This window comes from Sciurus vulgaris (assembly GCF_902686455.1).
Source record: "Sciurus vulgaris genome assembly, chromosome: 14".
Taxonomy (NCBI): Eukaryota; Metazoa; Chordata; class Mammalia; order Rodentia; family Sciuridae; genus Sciurus; species Sciurus vulgaris.
In genome coordinates this window covers 93,702,647-93,710,833 of record NC_136475.1, presented here as the reverse complement: position 1 = coordinate 93,710,833, position 8,187 = coordinate 93,702,647, and the positions used below count along the sequence as shown (strand labels likewise).

Here is an 8,187-nt window from a genome sequence, read left to right as displayed (position 1 = left end):
GCAGGTGGCTGTCCTGCCTCCACAGACACCCAGGTGCTTCACAGAGGTTCTGAGGATGGCTGTGTCCTCTGCACCACATCAGGGTGGCACCTCCTGGCATTCCCAGGAGCCCAGCACAGCCCAGCAAGGGCACCTAGAAATCAGTCTTGATCTTGACGGAGCTGGAAGGCAGCACACAGCTGGGCAGGTGTGATGCCGGAGCCCCTGCTGGGCTGCAGGGTACAGCTGCCAGCGTCCCACAGCAGTGGACTGCACCAGCTGTGGGAGGGGGAACACACTGGCGTTCACAGGCCCCGCCACCCAGGAGACTCCAGGGAAGTGACCATGACAAGGACGAAGGCATGGAAGGGCTGCGGCTGCGTGGGGCGTCTGCTGAAGACCGCAACAGAGATGGACGAGTGCCCAGAGTGTTCTCAAGTTAATGCAGCCACAAGGCCGAGGAAACTGCCCTGGAGCTGAGGCAGTGTTCAGCCTGGAACCCGCTGACCGGGGGAGAGGGCAGGTCCCTGGAGAAGGGCCTGCCTGGCCCCCGGTATGTGTCCATGGCAACGGGTTCTGAGGGTCTTCTACACATCTACCCTGCAGTCAGGTAAGCACGCAGTGAAGAAGGGGGATGGCCGGACATTTTGAGGACTGCTGGGGCCAGGCTCTGAAAGGACGTGGATAACTAGGACCCTGTCGCATGATCCTGAATCCCCTGCTAACAGGAGGTGTGTGGAAGCCAACCTGAAAGGAAGACCCGGCCAGATCTGCCTCAGAGTGGCTCCCCTGGGCCACAGACCCCACCACTGGACTTTCCCCCAGCCTCCAAATGCAAGATTCAGACAGACTTTGGAACCTGGCAGAAGTAGTACCTGAACACTATTCTATTTCTTAGAATAGGCCCTGAGAAGAACTGGAGTGGAAAGACCAGGCAGCAGTCTCAGAAGTGCCCTCCGGGCACACAGGTCCAGGTAGAACCTCAAAAATAACAGCCCATCCCAGAGAGGACACCAGGGTTAAAAGCCCAAGGGGATGCAGAGAGCCAGGGTACGCCTGTCTGATTCACCAGTCTCGCACCTGGAAACCCCTGGGCAGCTTGCACCACTGGCCAGTGAAGGGCTCTAGAGCCGGGTGACATGGCAGACTCAGCCCCTGGAAGGCAGCCCCAGAACTACCTGGTCAATTGTTCTTCGAACCCTTGTCAAGAAGGAGGGCCATTCATGTGGGACAACAGACAGGCTGCTGTGAAGAAAGAAGGAAGATGGGAATTCAGGCAGGAGCTGCGGAGAAGCGCGCGATGCAGGCTGGAGGGTACAGGGCCATTCACGCCCACCTGAGCACGTCCACCACTGAAAGGAGCCAAGCAGCCAAGCTGTGCTGGCCAGCCTGTCACCACAGTGGTGGCACAGTGGGCAAGGTGCGAGGACCAGAATCAATGCACATTTCACTGACAGGCTGACCGTCCCTCCCGCGGGCTCCATCCACTGCACCATCATGGCTGCCGAGCGTTGGAATCTTCAGCACAGGATCCCACAGGTCACTGCACCTCAGACCCAGGACCCTGCCTTTAATCGAGGAGATCCAGCACATGATCTCGGAATGCGCTGCTGATCTTTCTTGGGTCCTGCCGCCAACCAGAAAGCTGCTGTGCTGATAAAATGGTACGTTATCTTTGGGGGACATAGCTGAGGCACCAGGGGGGTGACACCCTCCAGGAGGGGACCCTGCGCACAGTCAGAGCGACAACTGCCAACAGTGCCACGCAGGTGGACTACCTGGATTCAGACACCGAGGGACAAATGTGGCAGTGGCCCCACCATCGTTCCCACCCAGGGGACGTGGGCCTCACTGACTCACCACTCCCGACATGCTAAGCTAGACGTCCTGATTCCCAAGGAGATGCTTCTGCTCCAGGCTCCTCGTGTCCGTCATTAGGCAGACAAGGCACAGCCTCCCCAACCTGGCAGCGGGGACCCTCCAGAGGGCAAAGCCACCATCACACAGAGGAACATATGTCTGACACCAGGAGATCCATGGAAGGGTCTGTGAATACTGCCTTGTCCCCTGCTGATGATAAACGGACAGGTGCAGTAGCTGTGCCTGAGGAGGGCACAGTACCAAAGCTCAGACCCAGGTGTGAAGGTCTGCGCCCCCCGTCCAGGGCAGCCACAAGTAAGGAGCACAGGATGGAGAAAATGAGGGTCGGTTCCAGAACCAAGGCAAGGTGCAGAGACTGGAGTTCCTCCGGGTTACCTTCCTCTCAGGAAGGCCTCCCAGTCCAAGACAAGAAAGCACTCAGAATCCCAGAAGCGCTGTCCCCTGACGGGGCGAGTGTACCCTGTGAGGCCTGTGGACATGGGTGACTGGAGGGTGGAATCGGGTGAATGCCCTGATAGGCCACCCAGACCCCCAGGACCAAGGCCAAGCCAGGTGTCAGCTGGCTCTCCCCTGAAGGCTCTGGGGAAAATCACACTGGGTTCCTTCAGGCTGTTGGCACGAGTCAGCTCCTGGTGGCTATAGGGCTGAGACCCCATTTCCCCAATGCTGGCAGTAGCCCCCATCAGTGGCCTTTGGCAGCCCACACTCCTGGCCTTGTTACCCGCTCCATCTTCGAGTCAGTAACAGCTGGCAGAGTCGTCTCATGGTTGGCATATCTTGGATTTATTCTTCCCACGTCTCTTCTGCCTTTAGAGAGAACATTCTGCAATTGAGGGCTCACGTGCCTATAGAGGGCCCCCTAGGGGACCTAGGAAAACCCCATTTACAATGTCTGCTGTGGACTCTCACATTCACAGAGCCCAGGGTCTAGGGCGTGAACTTCATCAGGAGAGCACTCTTCCCAGAGGCCGGAACAGGAAAGAGCACCAGGCCGAGAACAGCATGAGATGGGGCGTGAGGCAGAATCAAGGTGCTGGAGGAGGGGAGAAACCAAAGCAGCAAAGTCACTCGGGGCGGACCCAGGGAAGAATCCAGAGCCCAGGTGGGGTCGGGGACTCGCCTTTTAAAGGTAGGGGGATGCTTCTCCCCTTATTCGCGTGGCACATCAACAAATCTGTGCTGAGCGCCAACTGTGCGTTGGCCTGTTCTGGGCTCTGAGATGTCACAGTGAGTAAAACGCAAGGCCTAAGAACCCAAAGCCCTGTCCACACGGGGCTCCGTCAAGCCGGCCACCGCCGCTGCGGTCACTGCAGCACTCGTACTGGAGTCGTGGGGGGGGGTGCCGAGGCTGCTCTGAGAAGAGGTTGGACAGAGGGCCCACAGAGGGCCTCGTAGCAAGAGAGCCACAGGTCAAATTCAAGGCCACTCTGGATGTAGCAACTTCAAGGCCTGGCAGGCCAAAGGTCTGGATTCCAGCGCTGGCAAGAGAGGAGAGGAGGAGCAAAGGTGACAGGCAGGCACAAGGTCCCAGGCACTCGAGTCGTTACTGATACGTCATCACTGGGGCAACTCCGAGTCTCACATCAACCTCGCCATGGTCATTATTGTCCTGATCTTAAAGGTGAAGAAACTGTGACAGAAGTCACACGCTGGCAAAACGAAAAAGAAACCCAAGAAAACAGGTGCTGTTCAGCCGAACGCCATGAGCTCAGAGGTCCAGGAACAGCTGGACAAGTGGACAGCCTGGACAGCAACAGGCCTGGGCAAGAGAAAGCAGGGGGCTCGGGGAAGACGCCCGCAAGACAGAGAGCGACCCACTGGTGCCTGAAGACCTAGAGGATGCACGTGTCCATTCCATGGAGAGAAGGAAGCAAAGGAAAAGGGTGGAAGCGAGAAACACCACGGGGTAGGGGAAGAGGGGACGGCGGCCACATACACAGGCGAGGCCCAAAGGCGAAGCCAGTGAAAGGTGAGCTAATTCTGAGCCAAAGGAGGAGTCAGGGGAAGCAAGATAAACTGGATCTTGACCCTTGGAAGGTTAGCCTTCACGTGGTGCTGGTTCAGTGACCCAGAAATACTTTCATTTGTTTCACAGTGAAAAATACTGAATGATCATAACATAGATACTTTTATTCATAGAATTGATGCTTAGAAGTTTGAAACCCGAATTATAGTTAATGAAAGTAAATAAAGTTCACACAAATATTTTCAATCCTGATCATGTAAAAATAATGGGATAACTGACACAAAGGGAAGGAAGGTGGAATTTATTGTGTGCTAATAGTCTCACCTTTCTTAATGGACACTCAGCAGAAAATGTCTGCAGTGGCTGCATCTATACCAAAGGCAAGATTCACGAAGGAACTAGTTGGAGAGCTGCACTTCAGTAAGACTAAAAACTTCTGCTCTGCACTTGACACTGTCAAGAGATTGAAAACACAAGCCAGTCTTACAGAAAATGTTGCCCCCCCCAAAAAAAAATCTGATGAAGGATTATTATCCAATATATACAAAGAACTCTTCAGATTCAATAAGAAAACAACCTAATTAAAGAATAGGAAAAAAATCTGAACAAATATTTCACCAAGGAAGATACACAGATGGCAAATATGCACATGAAAAGATGTATATATCATTAAGGGATCACAAATTCAAATAAAAATAAGACACCACTGTGTACCCAGAGGGATAGAGAAAGTCTAACATTGGTAGACCGAGGAAGAGACAAGATATATAGACAATTAAAGTTCTGAAACTACAGGCAAACTATATATATACACACACACACACACACACACACACACACACACACACATACACATATATATATACACACATATATCTATACATATATATAAAATGGTCAGCAATAATCAACAGGTAAAAGAGAGACGGAAGGCTTATAAAAGCTCTGAATTCTTGATCTTGCCTAGTGAAGTATTGGTACACACGGTCCAAAGTTGCTAGATCAAGACAATCAGATAAAAACAATCTGAGAAGAAGTTATGGTGGTAACTTGGAGAATCAAGAGCAAAAGTGAAGATGTCTAGAAAGAGACTTATTTTTGTTTTGTATCCTTCTCTGCTGCTTGGACTTTTTAAAAAATGTGTATGTAGTGCTTTCATAATTAAAAGAACTGATTCTTTAAATCAGCAGCAATTTTTCTGTTAGGGAAGAAAATAACTGAAGGTTGAAGTTTATGGAAATTTTTCTAGAAGCTTAATAATAGATGTCAATGGCAAAGCATCACTGCAAATAATGAATTTTTGAATTTTGAAATGCCTTGAAGTTTTTCTCAAATTGCAAATCTCCCCAAGGGTGTTCCTCCCATTCCTACTTCTCAAGCGTACTACTAAGTTCAAATTATAAAAATGTTACCTGTAATTGAAGCCAGCTGCAACCTTTTTGACAAGGACTAATTGCCGATAATGATTTAAGTGCTGTAAATTCACATGCCACAATTGTTTTAAATAGGGGAACCTCTCACAGCCTTCTCTGAAAAGAACTGTTAATCTTTGCTGCTGACTTATCAAATCCTTCCGTCACCTGTTTGCCATCATTTTCATGAGCTGATAATGTGTTTATTAGAGTCATAATGTGCAGGTGGAAGAATAAAGGTCTCGTTTGATGGCACTGGAATTTCAGCTAACATCTTTACACAGGGAAAGCATGCACACCTCGGGCTGGGTTTAGCAGAGGAAGACAATAAAGGTGAGGTTTCTTCTTCTTTTTTTAATTCAAGAGAAACAAAAAGTTAGTGTTTGTTTAATATCAGTGGCTTCAGGTGACATGGCTGGGTAAAGCCTAAAGCCGCAGTCATCCAGCCTGCTACGAATCAAGTGTCTGTGGACCCCGCACACCTGCGGAGCTGCTGGGTTGGAGGGCGCAGCCCCTTCCTGCTCTACTGCCCCCTCTTTGGTGTGTCTGATCTGTTCCCTCTGTGGGCATAGCACGGCCTCCTTTTGTCAGCTTCCAACCTCTTGTGGAGAGAAGAGCGATTTAGCAGCATATATGCAAAAGTTAATGTGCCTTTGACTTTGCGATTCTGCTGCTAAGGATTTCTCTCAAGGAAATGACAAGGCGCATGTGCGGATTCTTAGCTGTCAGGATTTTCATCAGTGCATTGTTTGTACTGGTGTGAAAATGGAGACAATTGAGAGCAGCAAGGGGGGTTGCTGCCCACCCCAGCTCAGCCTAGGGAAGAATGTGTAGCCAAGGGTTTCCCTGGCTTCCCCAGCAGGGACAGCCACTTACAAGGGTGTGACCTTCAGCCAGTTACTTAAGCAGTCAGCCTCCATTCCTCCCCTGGTGCCTCAGGGACTTAAAGACCTCAGGAATCTAAAATATCTGGAAAAGTACCTGGAGCTCTGTAAATACTTGATTAATGCCGCTCAATAATAATGGTAATGGTAGTAGTAGTAGTAGTCACAATTTTAAACCATAAAAATCTTGTTGAAAATGTGCACGCTGGTTCTCTGGAGGACATGACAAAATAAACGGTGGCTAGCCAGTGATGGTGTTGTGGCTGTCTGTCCAGGTAGCATTTGCATTCGGGGCCTCTCTGACTTCACACGCCCTGTGAGAATTGCAGGCAGCGGGGTGGGCAGGAAGTGTTCTCCAGCGCAGGGAGCGCCTGGCCTCGTAAATCACCTCCCTGACAGCTGACTTCCCCACCCACCGCGTTGCCAGAGACTATAAAAGATGACCCCTGGCACTTGCCACCAGCCTCCCCACCCACCGGGCCAGGCCCTCCAGCAAGTGCGCCTGGAGGAGGCCTTTTGATGGATTTTTTTCATTGGTTCACCTATTCCTGTTCATCGGCTCTGTCTTACCTCTTACGGATTTAAGAGAGGCTGAATGAGGTTCAAACAAAAGTCACTGATTTCCCAAGACTCGATTTTTCTCCACTGGTCCAGGGCCCTGAGCACTTAGGACTTTACACTTTGTACTTTGGAGCCCATTATTTCCCTGGGAGGTTCGATGTCTGTCTTGATAGGCGCAATTCATCACCCTGGCCGAATCATACTGCTGTTCGGAAGGCAGGGCCAGGATTTATGAATCCCTTCTCACTGAGAATGAATTTAATTCCCAGGGGTGGGAGTGGTATTAAAAGATTTGGCCTGCCGCGCCTGTGGCATCTGGGACGTGGCTTCCAGTGTGTGACACACCCACCTCCAGACCTCGGTGAATACCTCTGCTTTCTTAAGCACAGGACAGCTCCATGAGGGTGCAGAATCTGAACCCAACTGAGGCAGGTGGGAAACAATGGTTTTTTTCCTTAACAATGAATTCAAAACCACACAATTGATCTGCAGAGCATTTTTTCACTCTATTTTTAGTATGCATGAGTTTTTGGATTATTAATTGAAAATACTGGGCTGGGGAGATAGCTCAGTTGGTAGAGTACTTGCCTCGCAAGCACAAGGCCCTGGGTTCAATCCCCAGCATCGCAATATTAAAAAAAAAAAAAAAAGAAAAAAAGAAAACTTTTTCAATGTATCCATTTTAAAGTACCAAACCAAATTTTTGCTCTATTGGGACCAATTTGTAGTGTCCAATTTCCTTGTGGTGGGGCCAGGATAAGAGGCCACAGGATGTACGCTGGGCTCAGCTGGGGAGCTCACAAGCTCCTAATGCCTGGCTTCTGCCCCAAAAAGTCTGAGGCACAGTATGAGCCACATCAGGGAGTTTTTTAAGCTTCCTCGATGGTTCTGATACATAACCAAGTTTGAGAACCATTGCTGCAAACAATGAGTTTACATATTTGAAATCAAGTACCTAACAAGTTTCAGGTTAAATATCCTTCTTACAGCTGCTCATCTATTTTACATGAACCAAATCTGACTTCCTAAATTGTTTCATTGATCTAGTTGGGAGTCGAACAGACACATCTTACGTAATCGTGGACAAAGGTGGGCGATCATCATGAACGCTTTACTAAATCAAACTTAGCAAGCCAACCATTCTAGCTATCGGCAGTCTCTGCGCAGTGCGGTTTTCTGCCTTTGTGCCTTTCTCACTTGCCTGTCTGACTTCCTCCGCTGCTCGATCTGAACGCCTTGAGCCTAAGGGCCACGCGTTCCCACTCACACTGCTCAGCACCGCGGTGCTCACCATCCTCGGCCGTCCACCCCACGGCCCACCGTTGGACCTTTCAATGGGCACTGGTATCACAACAATGAGTGAGACAGCCCCTACCTTGCAGAAGCTCACCATCTGGCATAGAAAGTAGACGAGTTACCGGCGATAGAGGGAAAGGGTGAGGAACGCTGCACCCGAGACAGGCGGAGGGTCGCAGCAACACCAAGGAGGGCGCGCAACACGGCG

At 50.3% G+C, this 8,187-nt stretch overlaps 1 long non-coding RNA gene across 1 annotated transcript in view; it reads right to left on the bottom strand.

The window, feature by feature from the left end:
• Positions 1-947: 947 nt before the first annotated feature.
• The window catches only part of LOC306644234, a 34,044-nt gene continuing 26,804 nt past the window's right edge, over positions 948-8,187 (bottom strand). Inside the window, exons 2-3 of the long non-coding RNA XR_013759215.1 lie at positions 2,582-2,667; positions 948-1,757 (exon numbers count right to left, since the gene is read on the bottom strand). This is a non-coding gene — a long non-coding RNA (uncharacterized lncRNA). The remainder of the gene's footprint in view (positions 1,758-2,581; positions 2,668-8,187) is intronic.